This window comes from Mastacembelus armatus, chromosome 8 (assembly GCF_900324485.2).
Source record: "Mastacembelus armatus chromosome 8, fMasArm1.2, whole genome shotgun sequence".
NCBI classification, from domain to species: domain Eukaryota; kingdom Metazoa; phylum Chordata; class Actinopteri; order Synbranchiformes; family Mastacembelidae; genus Mastacembelus; species Mastacembelus armatus.
This window is the reverse complement of record NC_046640.1, coordinates 5120096-5124572: the sequence shown is the minus strand read 5'-3', so window position 1 is coordinate 5124572 and position 4477 is coordinate 5120096. Positions and strand designations below refer to the sequence as shown.

Below are 4477 nucleotides of genomic sequence, written 5' to 3'. Positions count from 1 at the left end.
TATTGCAGGCCAATTCAAAGCCTTTTCCATGTAGGCTGCAGTGATTTTCATCTCGTGACCAAAGTGTTCCTTCAACAAATTCTTGGCTTTACGGAATCCTTGTTCTGCTGACATGTGATGGCAACTTCTGACCAACTCTCTTGGTTGTCCTCTAGTGTACTGTTCCAAATAAAACAAGCAATCCTGGTTATTTGTGGTCTTTCTTTCAATTCCATGCCCAAAAGCTTGAATGAAGGCAGCAAACTCTAAGGGATCTCCATCAAAGATTGAAATTACTCTAGGAGGTAATGAAGTCACATCCTCCCTATGCATAAGTTGAGCTGTTATGTTTGCTTGTTGCTGCATGATGTTATACAAAGTACTTTGCCCTGTATCAGATGGACATGAGGTTACAAAGAATAAGCTTGTACTTGGGAATGTAAGACGGGATTATTTTGAACAGCAGCTGTGCCATCCTGTACGCCTGCAGCTTGTTGTGTAGTTGTACAGTGCACTGCAACTTGAGTAGAATTACCAGGAAGATGTACTTGTAAATCAGAGTTCAATGAATGTGGGTTTTTACGCTTTGAGTCATTACATGATGCCTTTTTACTGCTTCCAACATCACTGGGGTTTAAAACTGACAACTTTGCATCGGTGGCTGCTATTTTTACATTCATCATAAGTTGTTCCTTTTGTCTCTTAAGTCTTTCACTTTGAATGTGAGGTTTTTCTTCTTCCTCCTCTAAGATATGTCTCTCCTCCATAGCAGCAGCATGTTGTAATAACGCAGCCCTTTCTGCCATCGCTTTTATCTGTGCAGAAGAAGTTGAACTTGAAGTACTTGCTGAACCTTTTGACACTTTGCTACATCGGGATTTTTTTGTAGACACGTTTGAAATACTGTCATCAGGTCCTATTTCACTGCTTACTGTTGATGAAGCGTCACAGCTTTTGCTTTATTAAACATAATGAAAATACATACTTGCAATGATGAATAGTGGATGCCTTAACTTCCCAAAGTGTGGTAAAAACTGTGTGCATTCCCCACCTCCAAGCCTACTCCCTCTATGTGGATAAAACACCGACTTAAAAACCCTATGTCCACATACTGCCCCCAAGTGGTGAGGGCCCAAAATACATTAACAAATACATTTAACATTGGCTCCTACAATTGCCACTTGCTGAGATGGAAAATGTAAAAGATATTGCTTTACCTCTTATCTCTGAGTCAAAAAACAGTCCACCAGTCCCTGCATATGTGAGAGTTAAGTGTCTCTTTCAGGTTTTTCATTAAATCCTTGACATCTTATTCCTTCAACACTTCTTAATACCAGTTGCTGTTTTTTTATGCAGCCAATCAGCTGGGGAAACATGTTACCCTGTACCACATCAGTAAAAAGAACATTGTTTCATAAAGATGAATGTGCACCAAACAACAAGCCATGTAGGTTTTATAAATTAAACATGTTCATGCTTAACAGGAAACTTTAATGAGGTTTTTGGTTCCTAACAGTCTGTGTTTTAATAATATTCCTATTGTTGGTCTTATTACTAAAATATACATTTGTTTCAATAATCAACTTACAGTCTACATGCTTACCTGGATTTATGAAGAACCTATAACACGTATGGTCTCATTGACTCTTCTCACCATGTTTTGAAATTGGAAGTCAGTATATTTGATAGATGGGCGTCCTGATCATAACAGCCCTTGTGAAAGAAATGCAAGCAGTAATATGAGTTGCAGTTTAATTTCCAGAGATTCTATGGAAGAAATGTTTAGTTGTTTTTTTGTGTTGTAGCAACTCCATACATTCATGCTTTTGACATCTAGATCAGATGGATGCATTCCTTTCAGATTTTATCCTCACCCACTCCTTTGCCCAACCCAAAATCTCTGAGGGTGGTGAGGGCAAACCGTCTCATGTCTTTCCACGTTTTGCCTTTGGCAAACAATATTCCTGTTATACATCATACACAAGTTAAAATACATCTGTACAAGTTCAGTGTGAATATATTATTAGTATAAATACAGTGGCTTCAGAAAGAATCATTTACCTTTTACACATTATTACAGTGTAAATTGAATATTAAAACTGACATTTTGCCCATTAATATATATCCAGGAACTGATATAACAAAGATTATTTTGCAAATGTATTAAAAACCTCAATCTTGTCTGCTGGAGCCCATTTGTGGCAGAGTGGTTTGACTGGAAACAGTTTAGAAAGGGACACAAAACAATTACATGACACACTATGAGGAAATAATTTGGATGTGGAAGAGTTTATCTCCAGAGACTATGATGGGTAAAAATAGACACAATAAGTGTGAAAAAAGTGAGGAGATCTGAATGTCTCCTGAAGCCACTGTGCAGTGTATATTATGACAAACTAGTATAGACTCATCAAATATATCCAGAAAAACACATTAGCAGGTTGCACTAAAACACATAAGAAAAAGGTGTAACATTTAGCAGATGAAAATTACAGTAATTTTTGCTTCTGCTAATATTAAAAAAATGGTGTAGAAAAAAGTTCTGTAAAGTAAAGTCATACCATGTCTCTGATCAGTATCATTAGATATGGGTGAGACATTTTGATCTCCAAACTCTTCCGCATGGTTGATCAGGGCTTCTTTCACTGCCTTGTATCCACTTAGGACCACCACTGTTTTGGGTCCAGAGTTAACAGTAAACACAGACCCATATTTCTTTGAAAGCTGGATACATTTTAAAAAGTAGAATACAATAAGCCAGAATTAAGGGAAAAAAAATGTAACCACAAAAATGTCAAGGTTAAATGACATTTAAATAAAATGCAATAAAACTGAATGTTTTCTCTTTTTTTCCAGCCTCGTGTTTTTTTAGCAAAAGACATTATTTTAAGCATTATTTTTATTTTGTAAGGACACTGCTCCATCCCAGCACTGAATACAGAAAGTTAAGACACTCTCAATAGAACTTTTATAGAACAGTCTTAGCTTTGAGCTATCAACATGAAAATCTCTCAGCTTCATTACATTACATTTCTTGGGCTGACCAGTCCTGGTTGATGACTGACAGGAAAAAATACGTGGAGGATTCATGACAATTGTAATGGAAATGAATGAGTTTTAAAGTGGTGAAGAAGTGAATCAGCAGAGTCTGATGTTTGGCTCCCTGACACAGACATGGCTTCCATAAACACAGTGTGATCATTTAAACATCTTTTTTCCAGCTACTGATGTGTTTTGGGCAGCAAGTAAAACTGACATGTCTAAGTAAACACAGAAATGGTCAGAGAGGCCAATGTTCTTGACAATAATGCTTGAAATAACATCTTTTGTTAAAACTAAATCCAATGTGTGACCGTGAGTGTGTGTGGGCCTCTCACATGTTGTAGGAAAGTTTGAAGCTCTGCACAGAAATCTGTTGTGAGTTTGTCTTCAGGATGATCAACATGGATGTTAAAGTCACCTGTTATCAGAATATGTGACAGAGCTTGATGTTCAGCACATCATCAGTCTCCTTAGAGACCATCAAAAATCGCAATGACCAACTATATTTCAAGTCGTCAAGGCGGGGTATTGGGTAAAGTTTTCAACTAGCAACAATCGTGCCTCAGACAAACCTCATAAGCTACGATACTGCCACTGCGAAAGGATGGAGAACTAAGACAGACAACAATGGGGTGTCTCAGGGCCGGACCCCTCTCTGTTAGGGTCTGATCTCTTCAACTTAGACTTTGAACTGGTTTATGGGGTGTTTCCCTTTTGAAGGTCCCTGCACTCTAATCTGTGATTGGACGTTTCAGATGTCATATGACTTTAATCACAAAACATCACAGCTTTGTGCTATAACTCATGGTTTCATTGTCCTTCATTAGTTTTAGGAAAACTTACAGGCATTAGAGCTGAAATGTCCCACATTAGGCAGCTACACACTTTAGGACAATTCATTCTATACATAATATTATAGATACTAAAATATAAAACAGACTTTATCATACCCTATGGAAATATACAACATTCCCAGCCATGTATGGCTGTATCGTTGGCAGAAGTGCTTGTGCTTTTGTGCAGGAAGGTCAAAAATAAACCTGCTCACAGAGGCTGTTCTTAATATTTAGAAATGATTTATTGAATTTAGCGTTTTGTCAGAAATATCAGCATATATTATTTCAGAATTGACACAAAAACTAACTTTTTGCTATTTTTGTGTTGACTTGTGTTTCCACAAAACACAGTTTGCAGGTGAGAAATGACCTGTGGCCAACGTTTTTCTAATGAATGAATCATTTCCCAGTGACTGTACAGTGAAATAACATGTGAAGACAATTCTCTGTGTGGCTAAGTCAATATTCAAAACCAGCCCGTGAGTCTCCCTGTACCTGAGCTGCACTTCAAACGCATAGATCACATCCAGGACAGACAGCAGGGTCCGGTACTAGTACATGTGATTAAAAAACGAAGCTCTGAATAAAATTTTGAAAAATAATCGGTTTGTTTTTCGTTT

At 37.4% G+C, this 4477-nt stretch overlaps 1 non-coding gene across 1 annotated transcript; it reads right to left on the bottom strand.

Moving 5' to 3' along the window:
* Positions 1-3486: 3486 nt before the first annotated feature.
* LOC113141713 (U4 spliceosomal RNA) lies at positions 3487-3627 on the bottom strand. The gene has a single exon (XR_003296790.1). It is a non-coding gene; the product is annotated as a U4 spliceosomal RNA (small nuclear RNA).
* Positions 3628-4477: the final 850 nt, after the last annotated feature.